The sequence below is a fragment of the Octopus sinensis genome, linkage group LG4 (genome assembly GCF_006345805.1).
Source record: "Octopus sinensis linkage group LG4, ASM634580v1, whole genome shotgun sequence".
Classification (NCBI taxonomy): domain Eukaryota; kingdom Metazoa; phylum Mollusca; class Cephalopoda; order Octopoda; family Octopodidae; genus Octopus; species Octopus sinensis.
Genome location: NC_043000.1, coordinates 151653183 through 151673116, shown reverse-complemented (window position 1 = coordinate 151673116; position 19934 = coordinate 151653183). Strand labels below are relative to the sequence as shown.

At 39.6% G+C, this 19934-nt stretch overlaps 1 protein-coding gene across 1 annotated transcript in view; it reads left to right on the top strand.

Annotated features, from left to right (window-relative positions):
- LOC115210275 (katanin p80 WD40 repeat-containing subunit B1) overlaps positions 1-19934 on the top strand; it is a 72530-nt gene that overhangs the window by 645 nt on the left and 51951 nt on the right. The window lies entirely within an intron of this gene.

The window sequence follows — 19934 nt, the reverse complement described above, 5'->3', positions numbered from 1 at the left end:
TTCTTGTTCAGTTGTCAAGCGAATTCGATTTCACAACCGTTCGAGGTCATTTTAAATGGTAATATCGTTTTCCAGACAATTATATTTCTTGTTTTTCTTTATTTTCTTTTCTTTTGAAGTAAAAACCAAGCGTTTCCACTTAAAACCTTCCAGAATAAATGAAATACAAATCAATCATTTATTAATTTCTCTCCACCCTTACAATTTTGTTTCTTAAAAACCTTTTATTCTATTAACGTACTTTTTTCAAAAAGTACTTCAATAAAATATAAAAGCACTTAAGTTAATCGTTTTTCTTCTCGTTTTAGTTAATCTATATATATATATATATATATATAAAGACTAGCTTTACTGCCTTTTTAAACTACAACGGTGAAGAATAATACAACACCGAGAATATTAACAAAGAATCGGGACATTAAAAAGGCCACTTGTTGATGGGTCTAATTGTATAATTGTTTTGTTATTTAGGTGAATTTTACGGAAGTAGATTGCTTAACTCGGTTGATCGGGAGAGAATTTAATGAGCCTTGCGTGGATTATTGAATTACACGAATGAAGAATTATACGGAAACAGCTATGAAGCAGTCTCAGAATGAATATTCTATGATTAAGGAGGAAACAGTGTGATTTTTTTATGTAGAACTATTCCTAATAATGAATATGTGAGATCGAACCCATTGATAGACAGACAACGTCTATTGTACAAAATTAAGCCTTGTTTTGTATTATTACGAATCACACGTTTGGTTTGAAATACAATTACAAATTATTGACCGTTTTATGGAAGGTATTTTCCCGTGTTTGCATGATTTAGGCAAGTCTCACCATTCCTACTACCTGCCCCTACAAGATTTTAAATGCCCCAGCCAACAAGTGTGAGCCTGTTTGTTACACAGTAACTCAACCTGCTAGAAACTGTAATGAAATATTTCAAAACTCAGCAGACTGTTTCTATACAAGGAAGGACCCGTTAGATAATGTAGCTTTAGATTACACCATGCCTGTTTAATAGAAAGAAATAGTTACAACTGGAACGCCTTTGAGCAGAGGTTTGCTCGATCAAGACTGGCAGCCCTGGGCTAAACAACATATGGCAACGCTTTTAGTAGTTTCGTACGTAAAAATTCGATGTCTTTTGTGATTTCCTTCACATCTTTAAAAGAGATGTTGGAATAAATGGAGAATATTAAGACCACACGAGAGTTTTAATTCACTCGTTCGTTCGCATCTGTATTTCAAATGAACTACACTGCCTTTGTGTTTTAATTAGTTTTGAAAATTATACAAAAATTGGAAGGATTTAGTAAAGGAATTTATTTGGCCATCATTACACCGGAATTTAGAACATGAGATACAGAACTGTGATGAGGAATTTTTTTTATATCATAGATCCTGAGGTGATCTCAGACGGTTTGGTGTCCATCGGTTGAACTCTACTAGTTGGTACTCCTATGTTATGAACCGATCAATTATAGGTTCATCATTATACAAGAATAATTATTCAAATTTTACTACAGGAACAGCTGTTTTAGGGAGGGTGGGTTAGTCGATTACATCGACCCCAGTGCTCAACTGGTACACATTTTATCGATCCCACGACGGCAGAATTCGAACTCAGAACACAAAGAGCCGGAAGAAATACCTATTTCTTTATTACCCACAAGGGGCTAAACATAGAGGGGACAAACAAGGACAGACATAGGTATTAAGTCGATTACATCGACCCCAGTGCGTAACTGGTACTTAATTTATCGACTCCGAAAGGATGAAAGGCAAAGTCGACCTCGGCGGAATTTGAACTCACAACGTAACAGCAGACGAAATACCGCTAAGCATTTCGCCCTGCGTGCTAACGTTTCTGCCAGTCCGCCGGAAGAAATACCGCTAAGCGTTTTGTCCGACGTGCTAACGATTCTGCCAACTCACCGCTTTATATAATAGTTTTTATTAGCCACGAAGGCTCAACATATTTACTGTAGTGCGTTTAATTAAGAATATAATTTACGCAAGTAAATGAAAAGATTATAAAGCGAGTCGAAAGGCTTATACACGGCAACGGTGTTTATTGGTATTTTCCTCTAAACATTTTTTTGGCGAAGGTAAAGAATACGCACACCCGGTGTTTAGGGTGACGCGGAAAACTGGCGGCGTGTGTATTCTTTACCTCCGCCCATTTTTTAAAGCAGCCCTTAAATACTTACGACGTTATCAAAGGTGACCGTTATGCTGGGCCCTGAAACAGCTAAGCGTCCTCATATGGGGTGGCGGGGTTTACGAAACATCTAAGGATGGCCAAAACAAAGTTGTATGAAAATAAGGGGAGGAGTAAGAACGTTCTCCAGTTTAATGTATTAAAAATAGATAAAAACACAGTCCAAATAAATTATACGGTATAGTGCAGCCAACCGTCATTTGCCAGCAAGTATGGCTTGGTGTGTATGTACCATGCTTTCGCTAATTGCTTTTGTTGTCCAAGTAGTTACGAGCAGACATGGGCACTTTCTCGGTCCTTGCTTGACCCAGCAAAGACATCCAAGATGCGACAAACTAGAGAGTGAAGCCTCATCAGCACCTGGCTTGTACTCATATTACAAATGTATAGACTGGAACAGTGTGTTCTCAAGGACACGATTGACTGTTTGGCCCAGAAATTATATCCATGACCTTATGATCAAGTGTCAACCATCCTAACTACACAGCTATCCACCTTCACAAAACTGTATAAAATGCATAGTAATCAAAACAAAATATAAAATTAAAGAGACATGATAAACATTTAAGGTATCACATATAGGCGCAGGAGTGGCTGTGTGGTAAGTAGCTTGCTAACCAACCACATGGTTCTGGGTTCAGTCCCACTGCGTGGCATCTTGGGCAAGTGTCTTCTGCTATAGCCCCGGGCCAACCAATGCCTTGTGAGTGGATTTGGTAGACGGAAACTGAAAGAAGCCTGTCGTATATATATATATATATATATATATATATATATGTTTGTGTGTCTGTGTTTGTCCCCCTAGCATTGCTTGACAACCGATGCTGGTGTGTTTACATCCCCGTCACTTAGCGGTTCGGCAAAAGAGACCAATAGAATAAGTACTGGGCTTACAAAGAATAAGTCCCGGGGTCGATTTGCTCGACTAAAGGCGGTGCTCCAGCATGGCCGCAGTCAAATGACAAACAAGTAAAAGAGCGATATCTGTGAGGACACAACAGCTAAGATGGCCTAGAGTGGCCCGTGACTCTCTTTGCCACTAGCAGTGCATTGTAATGTGGTCAAGAATTCTTTTAAAGTTCCATTGAATATTTCTTTGGTGGGTTCAGTGTTGAAAGGCTTCATGCCTGGGGAAAAATTGTTTTACACGTTCATGTATGTTTTTTGAGTAGTTTTCACCCAAACTCTATCTTTCAAGCACTTCCTGTTTTCTGGTCCCTCCAGATATTGGTTGATTGTCATGTAGCTCAAATAAAAATTTGGATAGTTTAATGTTATTTCATCTGACAACTGTGAATTTGCATGAGTTTCTTAGAGTAGGCATTTCCTCCAGTTTCCTGATAGGGCTGGCTTTCTTTGTATGTCTATTTATTTCACCCTCACCCCTAGAATAATTTGTCAGTCTGTCTCAGCTTATACTTGGCCTTCATCCTCTCAAGTTAATGCACTAGTATTGCTGTGGAGGCATTTTCAATATCTTCACTTTTGAAACCTCATGGTGGTTGTTCTGCCTTTTCCAAAGCTTTCACTCTAAAGGCAGACTCTGGAACCTATTTTTGCTGCTATCAGCTACCTTTTCTTTTTCTCAGTCTTTTCTAGTACTTTGGGAAAGAAATCTCTCAAGCCAGTTTTCTGCTGCAAGTGTAAAAACTGGATTTTCTACTTGGAGCCACCAATCTCATTTCGTCTCTGCACACAACAGGGTATGATATTAGAATAATCTGGTGGTCCTGAGGGTTGTAAGTCCATGCTGATCACATTTTCTTTTTCATTATGTTTGTGATTACTACTTACCCATATTCTCCTCTGATGGTGACAATGAACCTGAATATTTATTTTTGGTGTGCTGGCTTTGTACTGAAGCGTGGGCTTTTGGGTCAATATTTTGCACATTATCTGCACATTGCAGTTTTCCCATGTTACTATAGATCAGAGTTTTCCCTACCCACACATGAATAATACTTTGATCACAAGGAGTCAAAATATGCTGTGACACATTTGTGTCACAGCTCCTTCTTGGACTGAACCCTGTCCCTAATTGGGAAACCCTCAGGTAGAAGCAATTTTTACAAAGCTGCTTCCATTCTTGCTCAGCTTCATATATTAACTGCTTGTGAGTGCCACTGCTGTTATTCTTGTTACTACTGCCAAGTGAATTTTCTCAAAACCACCCTTAATGAAATCACCTTTTTACTTTTCATGTTGGCATGGGTTGAATTGTTAGTTAATTAGTTAGTTAATTTTTTGGCTCAAAAAGCAAAAAGCAAGGCCATGTAGGGGGACATGGAGTTATGTACAGGGTGGTGTTCATGTAAACAGTTCAGGCCACTTGAGGTCAAGGGAGACTTTGAACAAAGCGGTCGTTGGCATCTTCACCATCTCGTCTGGCAATTGTGTGTAGCACCATCCAAATGTGGCCGATGCCAGTGCCGACTTAACTGGCTTCCGTGTCGGTGGCACGTAAAAAGCACCCACTACACTCGCGGAGTGGTTGGTGTTAGGAAGGGCATCCAGCTGTAGAAACACTGGCAGATCAGGCTGGAGCCTGGTGCAGCCTCCTGGCTTCCCAGACCCCGGTCGAACCGTCCAACCCATGCTAGCACGGAAAACAGATGTTAAACGATGATGATGATATATATATATACATATATATATATATATAAGTTTTGTGGAGGTGCAATGGCCCAGTGGTTAGGGCAGTGGACTCACAGTGGTAGGATCTCGGTTTCGATTCCCAGACTGGGCGTTGTGAGTGTTTATTGAGCAAAAACACCTAAAAGCTCCACAAGGCTCTGGCAGAGGGTGGTGGCGATCTCTGCTGTACTCTTTCGCCCCAACTTTCTCTCACTCTTTCTTCTGTTGGCCTGCTCGCTTAGCCAGCGGGGTGGCATCATTTGAAGGCTAAAACAATGTGAAGCATATTGTGACCAGCGATGTGTAGCTACATCTCATAGCCTGGTTGGTCACGGTGATATATATAAGGTGTGGGCATGGTTGTGTGGTTTGCTTCCCAACCATGTATGTGGTTTGGGATTCAGTCCCACTGCACAGCACCTTGGGCAAGTATCATCTACTACAGCCCCACATCAGCCAAAGCTTTGTGTGTGTGTGGATTTAGAAGATGGAAAATGGTATTCGTATGTAAATATATGTGATTTACATTTTCACTCACTTGTACAAAAGTTGTAGCATTCAAGTGGTGGTGGTGGTGGTGGTGCTGTTGTCAGTTATTGTGTCAACAAATCATCTGTTTGCTTTGAGCTTATGGACCTTGGTGGAGTAAGAGATCTGTTACTTGAAAAATAGGTAAGGGTTAGTGACAGGTAAGGCATCCGGTTGTAAAACAATGCCTCAATAACATATTCATCTAAGTCATGCAAGCATGAGAAGGCAGCTGTATAACAAACAAATGAATATATATACATATATATATGAAAGCTCATTGTTTTCATTTTCCTGATTATATATGCTCTGCTGTAAAGCAGGTTTGTTTGTAGAAATGTTTTTTCTTTCTTTCTTCTGTTTTTGTTTGAATGCTACTTCCTTCTTTTAACAGCTTTGTGTTGTGTGCTAAAAATGTCTAAAAAATGTCTTCTGTACTAAAACTAATGGTGCGAAACTCTGTATTGGTTTTCCAGACTGGTTGAAGTCTTGCAAATGCTCACAATTTTTTTGCTAGCTTCGCTTGATTGAACCACTTTGCTTCATTGAACTTGCTCATAAGGCTGTCAGACATGTAAAATCCTTCATATATCCAAGTGGCTTACTGCTTGCAGTAATAAGTGCTGGGTTGCTTATGCATATGACTTGGGTATTAAAGGGATTGATGATAAGACCTATCTGTCCTGTGGCTCAGTTTTTTCATGTAAGTGATCTCTTCTTGAGAAGACAGCCATGTCATCCTCATAGCCAAGATCTTCTAAATGAGATAAAAGCATCCACTGAATACCTATTTCTTTACTATCCACAAGGGGCTAAACACAGAGAGGACAGACAAACGGATTAAGTCGATTATATCGATCCCAGTGCGTAACTGGTACTTATTTAATCGACCCCGAAAGGATGAAAGGCAAAGTCGACCTCGGCGGAATTTGAACTCAGAACATAACGGCAGACGAAATACGGCTACGCATTTCGCCCGGTGTGCTAACATTTCTGCCAGCTCGCCGCCTTGAATACCCTTAGGCTTACATGTTGTATTCTTACCTGTGGTCTACTTGATGATAATTATGAAGAAAATGACAGAGAAGATATAGTCTTGTTGTACATTGGATTTTACTGAAAGCCATCCAGAGAATGTCTCTGTCAACAATCACACTACATTCAAAATGGTTATGGAACAAACATTTTCAGTTGATGATCTCAGGGACGTCACTCCCAGTGCAAACTATTAAAAGGTCTACCAAACACTGAAACTTATGTACAAAGGTATATTACACTCAAGGCAATGTTTGATGATGTTCCTCATTGTAAAGATTTTATCAATGTATCCACAACCTTTCTTGAATCCCACTTCTTTGTTTTTTTTTCTCAGCTTGTCAGCTGATGATCCAATCTGTTGAAGACCTCTAAAAAAAAAAACTTGCTGAGAGTAGAAAAGCTTGTGATGCCATGCCAGTTATAGTAGTTTTGTAAATTGCCTTTCTTGAGAACACTAGCAAATCATCCCTTAGTCCAGTCTCTTGGATGGTGTAACTTTTTAGCTGGTCTTAAAGAGATCAAGCAACCTTTATATTGCTGTGACAGTGTCTTTCTTAAGCTTCACGTCATGGTTAGATTCAGTACTTGTGATTTGTTGTGCTTTATGGCATTAATAGATTCCTTGATCTCAATTGCTGTAGGGGGTTACTGGTGATGTAGAGAATATCTTGTGTATGTTGGGGGTTTGCAGGTTCATCTAGCTGAAGATAGCTTAACACTTCCTGGAAATGTTGGGAACATCTTGCTGTTTTCTCATCTTAAATTTGTTATAATATTGTCCTTTTTGCTTCAGACTAGCTGGTGTTGCTGCCATAGATCTGTTTGGTGAACAATATCCATCTCTTTCTTGTCTGCAGCTCACTCAGCTTGTATACCATTTCCTAAGTTAAAGATCATCTATCCATACTGGTAGTCCTTTTGACCGCTGTGTTCTTGAATTTATAGGCTTATTGGAATTGCTCCCAGAATCTTAGTGACTTGGTACCCAATGTCTTGGCTTTCAGTTGGTTCCTTTCATTTGTTTTCTCCCATGTTACGTGGCACGTAAAAGCACCATCCGTTCGTGGCCGTTTGCCAGCTCCATCTGGCTCCTGTGTGGGTGGCACGTAAAAAGCACCCACTACACTCGCGGAGTGGTTGGCATTAGGAAGGGCATCCAGCCGTAGAAACACTGCCAGATCAGACTGGGCCTGATGCAACCTTCTGGCTTCACAGACCCCAGTTGAACCGTCCAACCCATGTTAGCATGGAAAGCGGACTCTAAATGATGATGATGATGATGTTCCAAGTTTAACCGTTTCTGGTTCCTATTTTTCTTATAGCCTAAGATATTGGTTGTTGCTTCAACAAGCATTTCCTTGATCACCCCCTACTAGGTGTTAATGAAGATATCATCCTTAGTCGTACCAGCAAGAACACTGAAGCAATTTCAGACCTTCAGGACAAACTGTTTGTTTGGTGTTAGGATGTTTTAGTTTTGGTGATGTTGAGTTGTTTTCCTTGCTGACTCTGTTTCTTCACCTTGTGATGTTGCAACCTCACTGTCACAGTTATTAAGTAGTATTCACCGAATACATCGACCCTGCGTAGGTTGTTGGAGCTGAAAACAAAACTCACAAATGAGGACTTGTCATTGATTTTTCTACCACTTATCAATATTCATAATCATTTTGATGCTTTGCCAGTACTTATAATTGACAAGTTAATTCATGCCATATGACAGCACACATATGACAGCACACATATGACAGCACACATATGACAGCACACATATGACAGCACACATATTTTAGCTAGGTTGACATGAAACAAGTCTACAACCAACTGTTGTAAGTGATGAAAGACCATCTTTAAGTGCTTTTCTAGCCTTGGGACAATTATATTAGTATATATGACTCCTGTTTAGCCTTCAGAATGTTGTGTTTTTTTTTTCTTGAGCAATGAACCAAATTATCTCACTGAATAATTTTGAATCTATTTCTACTTAGATGACCTCATTTATTATGCAGTAACTCTAAGGAAGATCATGACGGAAATCTAAAGGCATTTCTGTCATATACCGGAGATTTAAATATATATATAGGTGCAGGAGTGGCTGTGTGGTAAGTAGCTTGCTAACCAACCACATGGTTCTGGGTTCAGTCCCACTGCGTGGCATCTTGAGCAAGTGTTTTCTGCTATAGCCCTGGGCCGACCAATGCCTTGTGAGTGGATTTGGTAGACGGAAACTGAAAGAAGCCTGTCGTATATATATATATATATATATATATATATATGTGTTTGTGTGTCTGTGTTTGTCCCCCTAGCATTGCTTGACAACCAATGCTGGTGTGTTTACGTCCCCGTCACTTAGCGGTTCGGCAAAAGAGACCGATAAAATAAGTACTGGGCTTACAAAGAATAAGTCCTGGGGTCAATTTGCTCGACTAAAGGCGATGCTCCAGCATGGCCGCAGCCAAATGACTGAAACAAGTAAAAGAGAAAAGAGAAAGAGTAAATATCTAAAAAGAGTTGTTTACATTTTTGGTAAAATCATCATTATTTAACATCCATTTCCCATGCTCACATAATATTTCTTGGGTATTGCATTGAAGGCCACAGGTTAACTGTTAATCTTGTTAGGCAGCTTCCATTTAAATGTCTTAAAATCTGTACTTCTAAAATACAAGTTGAAAAGACTGCTATTGTACTACAGTAAATGGGCCACAGGTTTTTCAAATTAAGACTTTTACTGAAACGTACCACTTTCCCCCATTCCTCAAAAAACTGTTACCATCTTGAAAAATATCAAAGTTGACATAGAAAATACTTTCTTCCATGCTATTTACAACTGCATCTAATTTATAGTTGAGTCTGATGTATCAGACAATTCTATTTGCAACACTATCACAGACAAGGAGGGCATCTTACTGCTTTTCCTTTTGCACTCTTTCCTAGATTGAACTGTATCTTCCTCTTGAGTAAAGAATTGTTAAAAGAATGCAGATTTCCCCCCCTCCTTATTAAAAGAAAAGTTTCTCTTGCAACTTGCTCAATCTCTTTGAATAACAGTGTCCATTAATAGGAGTGATGGGCATGGTATGGTTTGGGGAAGTAATTTCACTTTCTCTCTCTTGATAAACAATTTTGTCATCAACTGTAGAATGAGAACTGGGAGTGTTACTGAGGTTAAGATGTGGTATGTCCAACTCCACCAGCTTTGCTTGTGGTGTTGTTAGGTATAGGGATTAACCATGAAGGAGTCTGTGTCTATTATGCTATAATTTTCTGAACAAAAGTAAATCTGCCATCACATACCAGTATTTCAGCTTTCTCTACTAAGGAGTCACTGTTCACATGTCCTTAATAAAGGCGGGATTAGAAGAAATTAACCAAGAAGGTCGGTAGCTACTGACTGGCAAACAGCATGTTTAGAGAGAAAAACTATTACAAGTAGTCTTGTGGGTAGTAATGGCTGAACTGAGTGAAGCATTTAATGAACATTTTCCCAATGAAATTCTGGAAAATTCTGTGATTATAGGACTAACAGTTCTGACTTCAATATTGTCTCTATATTGATTCTCTCACATTGTTTCTTTCCCCTTGTTTTCCAAAGGGTGGTTCCCATTGGCTCAGTTTATTCATCATCATCATCATCATCGTTTAACGTCCGTTTTCCGTGCTAGCATGGGTTGGACGATTCAACCGGGGTCTGGGAAGCCAGGAGGCTGCACCAGGCTCCAGTCTGATCTGGCAGTGTTTCTACGGCTGGATGCCTTTCCTAACGCAAACCACTCTGAGAGTGTAGTGGGTGCTTTTTACGTGCCACCAGTACAGGGGCCAGAGGATGCTGGCAAATAGTCACGACTGGTTGGTGCTTTTTACGTGTCACCGACACAGAAAATTTGTAACTTAGTTTAATTATGAATTGAGTACCTCTATCACTGTATATAGAACTAACTGTTCCAGCTAAAGAACTTAACTGAAGGCACCAGACAATTGCTTGAGTGGTGATATCTGCTCAATGAAGTGCACAAAAGGTGTTGTGAGTATTCATCAACTCCCACTGAAAGGTATTTGTTTTGAAATACCATTGTTTTAGGTTCCACAGAGATCCTATAAGATGCATTCTATATACTCCGAGTAGCATTTGTTTGGTGTTGATCCTTGTATTGTAAAATTTAGGTTTTAGTTTGGAGCAAACTTGGTAGTATAACAGATTTTCTAAGTATCCTAAGTTGAAAAGTAAGGCTTTTTTTTTTTCCTTTGTAAACTTTGAAGACATAACTTGGTTCAGCAGAATTGCACATTCAAGAAAAGGCAACAGCATATACATTTTCATTTCCATGCTGAGCTCCTGAAAAGCTAAGTTATCAAACCTCATGATATTATGTTATTGGAATTAGGTTTCGGATAGATATTCAGCTGACTGTTTTTGCTGTTGTTTTTTAGCAGGTCAAGTAATGTGTTTCAGCCTGAAAATGTTGAATCAGAGACCTTACTTTTCATACAGATGCACCTCATGTTTGTTTGTCATCTATTTCCCCATTCTAACATGGACTGGATAGAGACTTATTTGAAGCAGCATTTTACAACCAAATGGCTTTCCTGTGACCAATTTTTGTTTGTTTTTCAAGTAAGGTATTGATTCCTCTGATCTTTGAAAGTGAAGAGTGATGAACTGTCATGTCAAATAGGGAATGTAAACATCACATCACCATTTAGCTTAGGCAGTGACAAGTGAAGCTGTAGAATGCCACCATTCACATGCATACACTTGCACAGAAACACACGCACATATAGGCTTCCCTACAGTTTCCATCTACCAATCCCATTTACATGGTATCAGCTAGCCAGAGGCTATAGTAGAAGATATGTAGTTGAGATAGAACTTGAACCACATGGTTACAAAGCAAACTCAATGAAATACAGTAATATTTTGGTTAGTATATTATAGGCTAAAATTTAAAGGGAATTATTATTAAGGAAAGAGGTGGGATACCTCATATTTTGAGTCCTTATAAAATGTCTCATATTACGTGTGTGGGTTTCTCAAAAAGCATTACATCTGTGAGTCAGTGGGTGGTTGGTACTTAGTTCATCTTCCCTGGAACGCTGAATGGGGAAAGTGAACCCAAGTGGGATTTGAATGCAAACTATAAAGAGATGTAACTAAATACTGGATGTTGTTTTATCTGTTGCTCTGTGGTTTCTGCCATTCGTTGCCCCCTCTTCTCTTTGTAAGGCACATATGGAAAAGAATTTGTCAGTACATTACTGTAAATTATTTTAGCATTTAGTATTTGCTTTCTGCCATGCTGCCTGTCATGCTTTGACTGGATGTTTTTCAATGGTATGTTTGATGTTTGCGTTATCTTGAATTTGATTTTATTACCTTATTACTTGGCATAAGAGAAATCTGATGCAGAATGCTGTCTGAGGAACTGGGCAGGTGTGGACACAAGTGATGCATGTAGAAAAATGACAATTGGGTAAACAGCAATGTAAGTAAAAGGAAACTCAGGAAAGAAAGGAAGACATGAGAATTGAAAGTTGAGCTGAGGGAGTTCAACCTCAAATGGGAGATGATGAAAGCCGCCACAACAAGTACTCAGACATTGTGCTGGAGAGGACCAGTGCAAACATATGTGGATGATGGTTGCAAGTTTTTTTTGCAGTTTCTTGTATCATCTTGCAACACTTTCTCTCCCAGCATGCATCAGCTGTTTTTACATGTCAATAACTGTGTAATTATTTTACTTGTATACAATAGGTAATTGCTCTAAAACCCTAACCATTTTCTCACATTAGTCAGCATTTCTCACAAGCTTATACTGTACATTCAACTGTACATTTTAACTTATTTCTTTTCAATCAGGTTATGGTGTTTCATAATCTTTATATCATCATCATCATCATTATCAGTTTAGTGTCTGTTTTTCCATGCTTGCATGAGTCAGATAGAATCTTTTGAGACAGAATTTCTATGACTGGATGCCCTTCTTGTTACCAACCTCACCTGTTTCCAAACAGGGTAATATTTGCCCTTGGCTGGACATGTCTTCACAGAAGACATACCACTCATATGATGCTGACACTTGTTTACATTATATAAGTCAAGATAAGGAGACACTAACACAATTGTCTCCATATATAAATACACACACACACACACCATCATCATCATCATTGTTTAACCCTTTAGTGTTCGCATTATTCTGCCAAAATTAATGCTTCTTCATCCACATTGTTTTGAATTAATCATGCATTATCTTGTAGCTATGAGATTTTGATGAGGTAGCTGTTAATTTCTAGAATGACATTGTAGGGTTGGTGTGAGAGACCAGATATAGCTAGTTTGAACATAAAACAGGTAGAAAATTTTTGGCCGGATATGGCCAGTTTAAATGCTAAAGGGTTAATATCCTTGTTCCATGCTGGCATGGGTTGGATGGTTTGTCAGAAACCAATAGGTCCAAGGACTACATTGTACTCCAATGCTTCTTTGGTCTAGTTTGTGTCGTTGATGTCCTCCCTAAAACCAACCACTTTATAACATGTACCATATGCTTTTTCCCTGCCACCAGCACTATTGAGATCACCATGCAGCTCGCAGAACTATGAACCCCAGGAAGAGGTGGGGATCAACTTCATGCAGTATGAGTAAAATACTGAACCTGGATTGAACATGCCAGATTGAACAAGGACTCATTATACTCAGAGTGGTTGTCATTAGGAAGGACATCCAGCCATAGAAACCATGCCAAATCAGACTGGAACCTGATGCAGCTCTCTGGCTTATCAGTTCCAGTCTAACCCATGCCAGCATGGAAAGCACACATTACATGATATTATGAATTTGTTCTACTAAGTACTTACAATTCTATACTATATCACTAGCCACATTAATGAGTAACTTCAAATTTTATAGCAACTCTTTAGGTGAAATTTGTGTGCAAAATACATAATGAAAATACAGAGACGTCACAAAACGTTTAGATAATTGTTAGAAATTAGGTTATTAGTTTTTGTTTTATTCAGAATTATTGATATTTTTTCAGTTGAATTGCTGGATATATATATATATATATATGCTTTCAGTCTCAAATAAGTAGACAACTGTTGTACTATGTAGCATCAAATGCTCAGTGAATTGAATCTACTATTAATTCTTTTTTTCACTTATATATCTAGTGTTTGATTAAAATGTTACCAGCTTCCTATTTCTCCCTTGAAGTTTACATGTGGGCATGATTCTATCACTCCCCCAATTCTGTTCGACTCAGTTGTTAAGTAATTTGAGAATATAAAGACGGGAAATGGATGAAAACCTTATTACTGGGATATGCCAGGTTATATGATGTTTTTTAAAATATATTATTGGATATGAAAAGCATTGTAATGTTTTCGATAATGCTCATAATTTTATAAGAGTTATTTTTTGACTTTGTTACAGATCTCTATTTACTCTTTTACTTGTTTCAGTCATTTGACTGCGGCCATGCTGTAGCATCACCTTTAGTCGAGCAAATCGACCCCGGGACTTATTCTTTGTAAGCCCAGTACTTATTCTAGTGGTCTCTTTTGCCGAACCGCTAAGTGACGGGGATGTAAACACACCAGCATCGGTTGTCAAGCAATGCTAGGGGGACAAACACAGACGCACAAATATATACACACACACACTTATATATATATACATATATACGACAGGCTTCTTTCAGTTTCCATCTACCAAATCCACTCACAAGGCATTGGTCGGCCCGGGGCTATAGCAGAAGACACTTGCCCAAGATGCCATGCAGTGGGACTGAACCTGGAACCATGTGGTTGGTTAGCAAGCTACTTACCACACAGCCAGCTTATGGTATCCAAACTTTATATTTCTTTTAGCTGGTGCTCCAGCATGGTCACATCTTAGGGCTGAAACATATAAATGAATAAAAGTTAAAATATATATATATAATATTCAATTATGAATCAAGAGGTGTCAATCTCTAATTGTAGAGGGAACATGTGGAAGAGGTAGACCCAGGAAGATGTGGGACAAAGTGGTGAGGAAGGATCTACAGATGTCGGGACTCACAGAAGGGATGACAGGGGACTGAGACTCCTGGCAGTTTGTTGTGCTTGAAAAGACACACCAGCTAATTAAAAGCATGGTTGCCCTTGTATACTGGCTCTTCCCCTGTGGCCCTCTCCAGATGATCATCCCTAATATTGCAGGCTCGTAGGTGCTGGTACCACATAAAAAGCACCCAGTACACTCTGCAAAGTGGTTGGTGTTAGGAAGGGCATCCAGCCATAGAAACCACGTCAAAGCAGACATGGAACCTGAACAGCCCTTCAACTGGTCAGCTCCTGTCAAACCATCAAACTCATGCCAGCATGGAAAATGGATATTGAATGATAATGATGATGATGATGGAATTAAAAGCAGCACTGGCATTGTAAACATTATCAACCGTACATAATGTGTCTTGCTTGTTTGCCAGTACACTGCAGTATAGCACATTGGAGATGACTCCCTCATAATGCAGGGTTTTATGTTTACATTGTATGAAAGTTAAGAGAAAAATTCCAGCTATGGAAACTAAACCTTGAATCATACAGCCTCAGAGTAAACTTGGCAAAGGTTTTACTAAGTAGTTGTAAAGACAAGACCTTTGATAACCACCTGGGAAATGTTTGTAGTCAAGATGCAGAAAAGGAATAAATGGGTAGAAATTCCATCCAGTATACTCTGTGTGATCTGTGAGTGCACAAGAGCTGCAAGGAATCAACTGAAAGATAGGCTGGCAGTGAATAGAGATTTTGCCTGTGGTAGCTGTATTACTGGTGAGCTCGCAGAACACCCAAATACAAGTCAATTCATTTACAGTGCTCAGAAGGCACTACAGTTGTTGATAGCTTCTGTTTCCTAGATGACGTAATCAACTGAAAGAGAGGATGTACTTAATGTGTAGTGGCCTGAATTGGAATCAGGTGGGAAAAATTCAGGAAGCTATTACCTTTGCTGATAACAAGAGAAGTCTCTTTCTGAGCAAAAAGTGGATTGTATGATGTATGTGTACAAACTGTAATGCTGCATGATGGTGAGGTGTGGGCACTAAATGCAGAGGATGTGAAAATGTTGAAAAGAAATGAGGCAAGCATGCTCTGATGGGTGTGCAATGTTACTGTGCATAAACAATGAGGCATATATCTAAGAGGGATTAGCTATAGTATGCAAGGGTGGCACCTATGCTGATATGGACATATAATGCATTTAGATTATAATAGTGGGGGGGGGGGTGAAGGAGTGCTAAGAGATTTATCTAGGAGGATTCAATAGAAGAGGAAGACCAAGTAAGAACCGGACGGATCTGTGGATTACCGGTCTCAGGAAGCTAAACTTTGGACAAGTGGTAGGATGCTATGTTGGCAAGGCCTTGTCCAACCAATGCAAGCATAGAAAAAAAAGCAGATATAAAAATGATGTTGTATATAGGTGCTGGCATGGTTGTGTGATTAAGAAGCTTGCACTGTAACCATGTGGTTTTAGGCTCAGTCCCACAGCATGGCACCTTGGACAAGTTTCTTTTACTATAACTCTGGGCTGACCAATGCTTTTGGTAGATGGAAGCTGTGTGGAAATCCATCATATATGCATATATTGTGTGTTTGTTTTTCCTGGTGTTGGTTTGTTTACATCCCTATAACTTGGTGGTTTAGCAAAAGAGACAGATAGACTAAGTACTGGACCTTAAAAAATAAGTACTTGGGTCAACATGCTCAACTGAATCCTTCAAAATTGTTCCTGCATGACTGCAGGTCTATATATAAACACCCACCCACATACATTGCTTCCTCTGTTAATTTTGAAGTGGAGTGTTCCAGTTTTTCAATGAGCAGAGTTACCTTATGATGGTGATGATGATGATACATTATATATGTATAAAAACAAACAATTGCAATGGGGAAGGTGTTTATAAGCCATTCAAGAACACACAAAAACCATTAGATTCATTTCAACATTTAAATTTAATTTGTCAAAATATTTTCAGCGGTTTAAAACCACGAATGGCTTATAAACACCTTCCACGCTGCAATTGTTTTTGCTTCAGCCCACGATCTCAGATCATGTCACTTGCTGTGCAAGTACATTTCCACAATATATATATCATCATCATCACCACCACCACCATCGTTTAACGTCCGTTTTCCATGCTGGCATGGGTTGGACGGATATGTGTTTCTTCAACTAAATTGGAAGAGAAGTATTCCAGTTTAGTATAGTCTATCTGATGTGCTTCTCTGCACAGGTCTTGTCTCCTTAATTTTGTGTGAAGGCATGTGACCTAGCAGTTAAGGTGTTGTACTCACAAACATAAGGTCGTGGTTTCAGTTCTCAGACTGCGGGGTGCATTGTGTTTTTGAGCAAAACACTTCATTTCACTTTGCTTTAACCCTTTAGTGTTTAAACCGGCCATACCTGGCCAAAATTGTCTTCCTGTTTTATGCTCAAACCAGCCAGCTCTGACCTCTCACACCTACCCTACAAAGTCATTCTAAAAATAAACAGGGACATCATCAAAATCTCAGAGTTACAAGATGCTGTACAATTAATTTAAAACAATGTGATTAAACAGGCTTTGCATTTGACAGAGTAATCTGAATGCTAAAGGGTTAATCCTCTAAACTGAAATAAGTTCCAACAATAGGTTTAGGTGTTGACCCTGCAACAAACTGGCGTCCCATTCAGGTGGAGGTGTCGTGATCTTAGTCACATATGCTATGCTCTTATGATGAGTCCTTGGGCTCATGATGGACCTTAGTCTTGATACGTCATTCACAAGGCTTAACTTAATTTAGTGCTATGGTAAAAGATAACACACAGTGAAATTGAACCTTGTGATTGTGAAGTAAACTGCTTAGCCACTTGGCCATGTCTTCACACAGTTCTTCTCTCTTGTATGTGCTAGATGATGAAGGATGGCAACAAACGGTAAAAAGCTGTGAGACCTGTCTAATTCATGCCGACATAGAAAGACCTGTTGGGGCAAGTGAAATCGAAATCGGAATCGAAATTGAACCAATCCTATGACTGGCACCCGGTAGATGCCAGGACCCTTGGACTGGAGATACGTAAAAAGCACCATCCGAATCGTGGCCGAAGCCAGTGCCGCCTCGACTGGCTTCCGTGCAGGTGGCATGTAAAATGCACCAATCCGACCGTGGCCGATGCCAGCCTCGCCTGGCTCTAGTGCAGGTGGCACGTAAAAAGCACCCACTACACTCACGGAGTGGTTGGTGTTAGGAAGGGCATCCAGCTGTAGAAACATTGCCAGATAAGACCGGAGCTTGGTGCAGCCTTCTGGCTTCCCAGATCCCCAGTCGAACCGTCCAACCCATGCTAGCGTGGAGAACAGACGTTAAACGATGATGATGACGATAGAAAAGCAAATTTATGATGATTATAATATGAAGGAATGCAATAAAAATGTTAGAGATTTTGTCTGACTAACAGAATTCATTAAGATGGAATGTTATGTCACTCCTTCTTCCTTTTTTTTTTGGTTCCAGATAGTCGTCTAAGCAAGTTGGATCATTAGAATATATTTTTATAGGAACTTTCTCAGAATGTTAATCAGCTATAAGTTTCATTATTAATCAAATATATGTATATATATGACCTATTGAAACTATCATTGTTTTAATAATTTATGTGTGGCACCTTGGGCAAGTGTCTTCTACTATAGCCTCGGGCCGACCAAAGCCTTGTGAGTGGATTTGGTAGATGGAAACTGAAAGAAGCCCGTCGTATATATGTATGTTTTTGTGTGTCTGTGTTTGTCCCCCCCAACATCGCTTGACAACCGATGCTGGTGTGTTTGCGTCCCTGTAACTTAGCGATTCGGCAAAGGAGACTGAAAGAATAAGTACTAGGCTTTCAAAGAATAAGCCTTGGGGTCGATTTGCTTGACTAAAGGTGGTGCTCCAGCATGGCCGCAGTCAAATGACTGAAACAACTAAAAGGTAAAAGGAAGGATATATTTCAAACTGTGAGTGGGTTGATTATGTCCTTTAAGATTCACTCACCCTCTCTCCTGCACACTTTATTGTTGCCTTGATTGAATGAGGCAACTGTGATGTGGACCTTGTGGGTCTTGTAGGGTACAAAGCAACTTCACTAGTGCTGGTGCTATGATAAAACTCACCCACTGTGCTCTGCAAAATGGTTGGTGAATGGGCAGAAATAATGTGGGGGTTGAAAGAATTTTTTTTTGCTCTGTTCTGTTCAAAGCACAACAACCTCTTTAGTGTTGGCATCATCATAAAATGCTTCCAGCAGACCCTGTAAAGAGGTTAGTGTTAGGAATGATGCCAAATGAACAAGATATAGTTCCTTGATAGTGTGATGAGGACCTCTTTAGTCTTGTAGGGTACAAAGCAACTTCACTAGTGCTGGTGCTATGATAAAACTCACCCACTATGCTCCACAAAAGGATTGGTGAATGGGCAGAGACAATGAAGGGGTTGGGAGAACTCTTTTGCTTTGTTTTGTTGAAGGTACAACAACCTCTCTAGTGTTGGCACTGTCATAAAATGCACCCAGCACACTCTGTAAAGAGGTTAGTGTTAGGAATGGCATCTAACCAGAGGAACCATGCTTAATGAAACAAATGAGCAAGATATGGTTCCTTGATGCATCATGGAGAGTAATAACTTCAAAAAAAAAAGAACTGACTTGGTCTGTGACAACCCACCCAACGCATTCCGGGATGGAAAATGGGTATGAAATAATGATGTGGATGAGTTTCAAGATATGTTTTTTTTTGTTTTTTTTTTTACTTGTTTCAGTCATTTGACTGCGGCCATGCTGGAGCACCGCCTTTAGTTGAGCAAATCGACCCCGGGACTTATTCTTTGTAAGCCCAGTACTTATTCTTTTGGTCTCTTTTGCTGAACCGCTAAGTGACGGGACGTAAACACACCAGCATCGGTTGTCAAGCAATGCTAGGGGGACAAACATACACACACAAACACACATATACATATATATATACGACAGGCTTCTTTCAGTTTCCGTCTACCAAATCCACTCACAAGGCATTGGTCGGCCCGAGGCTATAGTAAGAAGACACTTGCCCAAGGTGCCACGCAGTGGGACTGAACCCGGACCATGTGGTTGGTTAGCAAGCTACTTACCACACAGCCACTCATCTTCATCATCATCATCATTTAACATCTGTTTTCCATGCTGGCATGGGTTGGACAGTTTGGTTGAGGTCTGGAGAGCCAGAGGCTGCACCAGACTCCAATCTGATGTTTTTATATTAGAATGCAGACTTAAATACAGTTATAGCTAGTTGGTAAACAAAATGTAACATTATCATATGTCAGCTAAATGACTTTCGTGGCTTGTAGAGCTGTATTATTATTACTTGGCATAATTGTGGCTTGTGCAAGAATTGTGTAGGAGTCATGAATATAAGGATTGAGGTTTCAAATTGCTGCAAGATATTTCTAGTGCAAATCACCTAAATTTCTTTTCAAC